General features: G+C 37.7%; 1 pseudogene; it reads right to left on the reverse strand.

The window, feature by feature from the left end:
- Nucleotides 1–6,155: 6,155 nt before the first annotated feature.
- On the reverse strand, nt 6,156–7,083 carry LOC114219969 (mortality factor 4-like protein 1 pseudogene; annotated as a pseudogene).
- Nucleotides 7,084–8,889: the final 1,806 nt, after the last annotated feature.

The following is an 8,889-nucleotide window of genomic DNA, read 5'->3' on the forward strand; positions in this document are numbered from 1 at the left end:
TGAATTAACTACAATTTCCTACTTTGTAATTAAAAGAATTACATAATAGAGAATATGATAAAAGTTAGGGAAAACCTCTTAAGATAATTTTTTTAAAATTTATATTTGATACATATGCCAATTCTCTTTATATCTAGCCTAAAGACACATATGAAAGAAAATTATATAACTTGATCTTTTAGAATTTATGATTACCTTTCTTAATAGTAATCACAATCTAAAAAATGTTCACAGTTCTTCTAGATAAATGAATAGATAAACAAATGAATGAAAGTCCGAATTCTCTAGTGTAAAAGCACAGACCAATGTGGGTTCTAATCTTTGATTTTCTTTTTTATTTTTTTGAAAGATTTTCTTTATTTATTTGACAGAGGGAGAGAGAGAGGAAGCGCAGAAGCAGGGGGAGCAGCAGGGAGAGGGTGAACCAGGCTCCCTGCTGAGCAGAGAGCCCAACTTGGGGCTCATGACCTGAGCCCAAGGCAGATGCTTAACCAGTTGAGCCGCCCAGGCACCCCTTAATCTTTGATCTTCTAAATATTAGTTACATCACCTGGGGATTTTTTTGTTTAGTAGCTTAAACTATCAGTTTTTTTCATTTATAGAATGAGGATAATATTTTCCTTTCAGAGCTGTTCGAAACATGGAAGGTAATTCAAGTAAAATACTTAATACAATTCCTGGCACACAATAAATGCTAAATAAAATTTTTGTTTTATTAGTAGTAAATTAATTTTTTGAGTAATGTCTGTGTCCAAGAAATGATATTAGACATTATAGGAAACTAATCAATAAAGCATGCATATATCATTTGGGTGTCAATTTGCCAGAGAGTTGATATAATGTTAATTTAATTCTTATAATTTCAAGGACTATCATAGCTGCCCAAATTAGGTTTCAGAGAAAGTTCTCCAGATTGTAATTATTAAGTATGGGAGGCATAATGTGAACCTAAATTAAGTTTGAAGTAATGGTCTTTCTTTTCAGTTTACCTTCTGCTGCCCATAGGGGAGACAAAGATTTAGACGACATTCAATGTGTCCTCAAGAGATTTTGAATTTAGTTAAGCTGAGAGACCATATACACAAAATATTATACTTACAACAAATGTAACCTGCTTCATAAAATCGATGAAAATAAAATGCTATAAGGAATTATAGCAAAAAATATTATAATGTTTGGTTGGAAGGGTGTTATTTATTAAAACACTCTTTTTCAATTGCCTTCTATGTAAAAGAAACTCTGTTAGATTTTAGAAACCCATCAATAGGCCAAAATACTCATATGAAGCTGCATTCTACTGAACATAAGCATACTAATAAAAAAGATAACTTCAAGTTATGATAATTCTTATAGAGAGAGGGAACAAGGTGATATAAAAAGCAACTGTGTAAAATGACAGGGAGTTAGCAGCTTACTTTAAAAAGGGTGGTGGTCAAGAAACTGACTCTTAACTATAGAGAACAAACTGAGGGTTACCAGAGGGGAGGTCGGTGGGGGCATGGGTGAAACCGGTGATGGCGATTAAGGAGTGCACTTGTCGTGATGAGCACCCAGTGATGTACAGAATTGCTGAATCACTGTATTGTACACCTGAAACTAGTATTACACTGTATGTTAACTAACTGGATTTAAAATTAAAATTTAAAAAAGAATGAAAAGGGTGGTTGGAGAAGATCTCTCTGGAAGTGTATTAGAGCAAAGACTTAATAATGCATACACCTGGGGGAAGAGAATTCTAGGCAGAGGGAAAAGAAGTTCAAAAACCCTCATGAAAAAAAAAATCTATTTCAGAATAGAAAGAGACTGAGCATAATTTGACTGTAGCAAACATAGCTGAGGGAAGAGAGATGGCATGCTGAGCCATTTTTCCAAGACCTTCCCAGCCATTCTAAGTTGAGGTATTAATCTATGAAATGGAAGGATAATAAGGTGGAGAAAAACAAGAGTTAGTCTGATGTTTAAAAAGTCAGGCTGGTTGTTGTATGAGGAATGGACTGGGGGTGTGTGTCAGAAAGTAATCCCCAAGTGAATGCTGTTCATGTCAAAGAGGAGAAACACGGTGGGGACTTGGACCTCAACAGTATTGGAAATGGAGAGGGTTGGGTGGATCTGAGGTGGTTGGTGATATATTTTGGAGGTTAAATAACTATAGCACTTGCTGATGGACTCGTGGAAAGGGCCAAATGGAGGGATACTCAAATATGATACTTGGGGTTTACCTTGAGCATTTAAGTAGAGACTTTTAGCAGCTTCATGAGATACTTGACGTTTATTTTCAATCTAGAAAAGGGAATGTGGTCAAATGAGATGTTGCTATTGCAGCAGAAAGGACGAGATGAATTGAAGACATCTGGGCAAAAGGTGGAGGGTGTGGTTGAAAATTAAGCAAGACATTTTTCCATTAATCACTATAAAATGCCTTATGAGGAGGTAAATGGTAAATTTATTCACTCTTCTGGTACTAAAGGGTTAGTTCCCAGGGAGTTTTGTTTTTTGTTTTGTATTTTTTCATGAGAGCTCCTCACTTTCAAAAACAACCACAATCATCTATTTGCTCCATTGCTCAGATATTTGTCCATTAACACTAATACTTATAACAGTTATTGTTAACTCATAAGATGCCAATTACTGTACTAAGCACATTAAAACAATAAGCAAACAAGCTTACAAAATTAATAACCCAAGGTATATAGTAGAACTGATATATTTTTAAAAGATTTTACTTAAGGGGGCACCTGGGTGGTTCAGATGGTTAAGCGTCTGCCTTTGGCTCAGGTCATGATCCCAGAGTCCTGGGATCGAGTCCCACATCGGGCTCCTGGCTCAGCGTGGAGCCCGCCTCTGCCTCTCCCCCTGCTCATGCGCTCTCTCTCTCTCTCTCTCTCTGTATCTCTGTGTCTGAAATGAAAAAATAAAATTAAAAAAAGATTTTACTTATTCATTTGAGACACAGAGATACAGAAAAAGAGAGAGAGAGCGAGCATGAGCTGGGTGAGAGGCAGAGGGAGAGGGAGAAGCAGGCTCCCTGCTGAGCCAGGAGCCGGACCTGGGGCTTGATCCCAGGACCCTGGGATCATGACCTGAGTCAAAGGCAAATGCTTAACCATCTGAGCCACCCAGGCATCCCTAGAACTGATATTTTGATCTTACAATCCAACTTTTTCATTACTGTATTTAATAAGAACAAAATACTGTATAGTCTATTGTTTGGAACAGACTGGCAGCAGGATTAAGAAAGTTAGGGCATCTTAGAAAAAAGACTGCTGAAAAAGATTCTAGTTATGATAACTAAGTGCAATCATGGGTAGGTTAATTAGCTCAGTTGTGCTGATTGTTTCACAAGGTTTATTTATACCAAAACTTCAAGTTTTTCACCTTAAATATACACAGTTTTTCTTTGTCAGTTACACCTCAGTAAAGCTGTATAAGAAAAAAAAAACTTTTTTTAAAAGATTTTATTTATTTATTTGACAGAGAGAGACACAGAGAGAGAGGGAACACAAGCAGGGGGAGTGGGAGGGAGAGACGCAGGTTCCCATCGAGCAGGGAGCCTGATGAGGGGCTCAATCCCAGGACCCTGGGATCGTGACCTGAGCTGAAGAGAGACGCTTAACCAGCTGAGCCACCCAGGCGCCCCAAGGAAAAAAAAAAACTTAAAAAAAAAAAGAAACTATGTGTATGTCTAGGAGAAAAATGAGCGGATGAACATACCGAGAAGGAGAGAAGTCTAAAGAAAACAGATATATGCCAGAGGACAAGATACAAGACTTGTACACAAGCAGGATTTGAGATTCAGCACTGATTAACATCACGTCTTAGCATCATGACCCAGAATTTACTCAACCTCAGAAGGTGGTATCTAATCTCTAAGCCAAACTGAATGATTCTGGCTGGTTTACTATTCTAACCTTCATTTCAGTCTGAGGATTTGTATGTATATACCCTCTGCCTCTGTACACAGCTTTTCAAAGAAAAAGAAGCTTGTCTGTTAACAATGAAAAATAAGTGCATTACCATGAAGTCCTTTGAAGTTCAGGTTGAGCACCCCTCCAATGAGCTAGAGCTTTCCCAAAGCTATATAAATGTGAGACACAAAGGGCTGGAACACCCAGCTGGGTGGCTTTGCCATGTAGTAAAGCGCAAGAAATCTCTCACAAGCTAGGTAATTAATATAATCATTTTTTGTGTCCTTAAGGTGGAGAGGCACCCTGCTAATTGGTTATTTTGATGCAGGATGAACTGCTGCTTACATATGCACAAATGCAATTACAAAGAACATGTTTCGTTAGAATTTAACAGGAAGGATGATATACAAAAGAATCTCACAAAATGAAATCAAAACTATTGATTTTTTAAAAATCAATATTATTATTGATTTTATTGCTTTTCCCTTCTTCCTGGAAATTGATCCATTTGCTAATCATAACCAATACCAACACAAAAAATAGACTGATTTTTCAAAAGTCTTCTGATGTTGCTATTAGAGGAATTGGTATCTTGGGAATTATGAAACCTGATTTCTCGCGCTAAATAGATTTGCAAAAGAATTAAGTGACCATTTTAAGTTCTTTTTTCTTTCTGTGCCTCAATCATCATGTTTTTCTTCTTCTTGTTCTTGTTCTTCTTGTTCTTCTTGTTCTTCTTTTTGTTCTTCTTGTTCTTCTTGTTCTTGTTCTTCTTCTTCTTCTTCTTCTTCTTGTTCTTCTTCTCCTCCTCCTCCTCCTTCTTTTCCTGGTGGCATAATGGAAAGAGTGAGAATCAGCTCTGGAAATCAGACTGTGATGTTTCTAAGAAGATATCAACAACATTTTCATCTGAACAGGTCCAAGGCCAGCAGAAAGCAACATCTCTAAGAGGATACAATCAAAACAACAACTCTTCCCGAGTAACTGCTGTTTCCTCACTTTCTTTCTTCCTCCTGAGCAACAATTACCGAACCGGCCCTGCTTCTTGACAGTATTCAATCCAGAGCTGGTCTTTGCTGCCCTACTCCCTCTTTAGAAGTATTAAGCCCCAATAAAACCCAGTTTCTTCTACTGGAATACAATAATTCCTCTAAAATGTCTTGTTCTCCCTTGCTACAGTAAATTAATTGTGCCTCTCTGTCCCTGTCTCTGTCTCTCTCCTTCTCTCCCTTCCTTTCTTTCCTGCTTTCTTTTTGCTTTTTCCAGACATAGTCCTGGATACCATTGATCAACAGGCTTTAAAATATTCTATTCTAACAATTTTATTTATATTGGCAGAGAAAAGCGAAAATTAATAAGTAAATAGTAATATTGCTACCAGCATGCTTTGAAAGATTATACAGGGTAATGATATTTCACTTTCCCGTTCTGACCAGAATAGCTTTAAAGAGAGAATGATCAGCAAACAGTGATTATTGTCTACTATAAAATATGCTTTGAAATTATGTTTGTCCCATCAGACACCATATTCACCTATATTCTTTCAATCTAACTGTTCCACCTCTTTTTCTCTTCCACTCCCTTTGCTCCATTATAGATTCAAAGGGGAATGTGATATTTTTTAAGAGACACGGGTGTATGTCCACATTAAATAACCATGATGGCATTGACCTGGTTTAATTATAGTGGCAAATAATCTATATCATATACACTTAGATTAAAAAATTGTCATATAATAAATTAAGACTGATTTGATGTTTGTCTTATAACAAATCTGTAGGCATATGACAAAAGTGAGTGGCAAAGTGCTCTTTACAGAATATTTCAAATACACTTATCATTGTATGATCAAAGTCAATGCATGTTATTACTAATGTTCCTTTACTACAGATTGCTTTCTTAATATCTATCTATCTATCATCTATCTATTTATCTATCATCTATCTATCTATTCTCTCTCCCCTCTTACCTCTCTCAAATGCTGTTCCTCCAGAACTTTGATCTGACCCTCCAGTCCTTGATAGACAACCACCTTTGCCTGAGTCTCCTCTGTGATGAACGCTCCCCGCATCTTCTTATCTGTGCTAAGACCTGACTTTCTCCTTAGGGCACAACTTCACATCAAGCTTTCTGTTAAGGAAACAGCCTCACTTCAGGGATCCCATTGGAGGTTTTGATTCTTTCTGACCTCACATTTTTTTTTAAAGAAAAAAGGAGCTCTAACCCCTTTTATTTTCTCTGTTTAAGATCAAGCAGAAAACAAACATCAACTCTGTTATACACTAACATTTTCAAAGTACATCATTTGTACAAGAGAAGGACTAAACAAAAATGTGTTTACAGAGATCCAAACGAAGTGAGGGCTGGCACCTCGACTCACACAGCCTTCCGATGGTACTCAGGAGGAGCCACTTCATGATCGCTGGCACTAAACAAGGTTGCCGAATCCTTTGCCAGGTATTTTAGGAAATCATGAAGATAATTTAGCAACAATGTAAGGCTTTTCTCATCCAGAGGAGTATAGGCCAACATCTCTCCGATTCGTACAAATAATCTCAGTAGATGTGGTGCTCCATACACCTGGGACATGGGTGCATCCGGGTGATCCGGTAGGATCTCCGCATACTGTGGTCTCTCAAATTTGTAGAGTAGCTGAATGCCCAACATCACATTGAAGTATTCCTTTATTCCTGCCACAACCTCATTAACAGCATACTCCTTATTATCTGTGTTTCCTCGAGATTTCTTGTAATTTGCATAATCCTCTATAATGGAATCCACATTCTTCTTGGCAGGAAGATAAAAAAGCTGTTTTTGTCGGGTAATTAAGTCCCAATCATCGACAAGCCATGGTTTTAGCTCTTCAGGAATCTTCACTTTCACTTCAACTCTGTTCATGAATGTTTCCTCATTCTCCACAGTGGGATCCACGCGGGCCCTTTTCTTGTGAGGAGGCGGAGGGGTCTCACTGGTGCTGCCACCGTCCCCATCTCCAGGTGTTTTCTCTTTGTTCTTTTTGGTTTTCACTTCAACATTTTTCTGTCGCAGACCAGATGTCTTCTTTCCTGGGGCAGCCCCTCTCATCTTCCCCTCTGCATACTGCTCCTGATTGGCGTTTTGGAGTTCTCGCTGTTTCTGCAGATTGGTATCCACGTATTTGAGTACTCTGCTTTCTGGAACCCATTCATCCCAATTTTTATTCCAACCACTGTAATGTATAAAGTATTTCACTTGTTTGGCCTTTATGGCAACCTTTACACACTTTGCTTCATAAAGAAGAGGCCTAATCTAAATGTGGGGCTCCCAACTGCCACTTCTTAAATAGCACTGCTGTGTTTTTTAGCTGTCAATACAGAACGGAGCTGGGATGTGAATCCAGGTCTGCTTCATTCTGGAGATCAGCTTGTTAACCACCGTGTATGGCCCCTAGACAGGCTCAGTGTCACGGGCATATGACCTGAGCAACGGCACAAGCCCTCTGCTCAGAAGGGCGCAGCACTTGGCATAATGTTCTGTTGAAGCATTATTGATCGTTTCTGAACAAGGGTCTCACATTTTCATTTTGCACTGGGCCCCACAATGTAGGTGTCTGCTTCTAACTCAGGTGATGCCATAGTAAGACCGAACTGACTATGGTGCCTCACATTTTCATATAGGCCATTTCTACATGCTGTTTCTCAGTCTTTTAAAACTCACCCTACCTTACCTGCTCCCACCTCTCCTCTATGGAACGCATGGGTTCTCCAGGAATCCTGGTCTCGGGGAAGTTTTCTATACTGAGCTCCTACAGCCCCATGCACCTGCTCATCACATCACCAGCCACCCTAGCTAAAATTTATAGTGGAAAGTGTATTTCTGTGTTCTTATCACTGCCTCTAAACTATAATTCCCTCTAAAATAAAGATCATATCATATTTATCATTGTATTCAGAATGTGTAGCACATTAACTAATGAAGCAGCACTCAATTCATTTTATAAAAACAGATATGAACTATTTTAGAGCTTTGATTCTTCAGTTCTGGATTGTAACTTGCCTTAGGGATTACAAAGTTTCTTAAATTAATGATAGCCTTTGAAGATTGAATAAAAACTATTATACAGACATCTCGGTCTATGCTTTGCTGTGTCAAATGACATTGCTGCTCAATGAATTTCCATTGTTTGCAAAGTTCTCAAAGACATCTAAAGCAAATTTTAATGACATTTTAATATATTATTTAAATTCTAATAGAAATCAGAAATGTGAGTTTATAAGCAAGGAAAAGGATTCCAAGCAGGGAGAAAAATATGAGAAAAGTATGTGTCTTGTTTGATGAATATGAATGGTCTAGTTTGGCTAGGGACATCCTGTGTTGGTGAGACCATATAAAGGTTACTAATTACCTGGTAACATTAAGCCCCATAATTCTTCCCTCACAACTGACAGATGAGCTCCCTTCCAGTGTGTGTGGAAAGCGGCCAAAACACTCTTAATTGAAAAGGGGGCTGAATTTATTTTTTGTTAATTTTTTTGTCTTTTTTAAATTGAAAAATAATTGACATAAAATATTATATTAATTTCATGTGTATAACACAATTATTCGATATTTACATACATTACAAAATGGTCACCAGCATAAGTCCAGTTACCCTCTGTCCTCATACAAATTTATTATAGTATTATCGACTACATTTCCTATGTTGCACATTACATGCCAATGTCTTATTTATTTCATAATTGGAAGATTGTACCTCTTAATCCCCTTCAGGCATTTGACCCATCTCTCATCCCCCTTTACAACCATCAGTTTGCTCTCTGTATCTGTATGTTTTATTTGTTCCTGTTTTGGGGTTTTTGTTTTCTTTCGTTTGTTTGTTTGTTTGTTTTTTTAGATTTCACATATAAGTGGAATCATAGAGTATTTGTCTTTGTCTGACTTACTTCACTTAGCATGACCTTCTAGGTCCATCTATGATGTTGCAAATGGCCAGATTTTTGTTCCT

Source organism: Eumetopias jubatus, unplaced genomic scaffold, assembly GCF_037043125.1.
Source record: "Eumetopias jubatus isolate StellerSeaLion01/CBP00866 unplaced genomic scaffold, mEumJub1_p1.0 scaffold_13, whole genome shotgun sequence".
NCBI classification, from domain to species: Eukaryota; Metazoa; Chordata; class Mammalia; order Carnivora; family Otariidae; genus Eumetopias; species Eumetopias jubatus.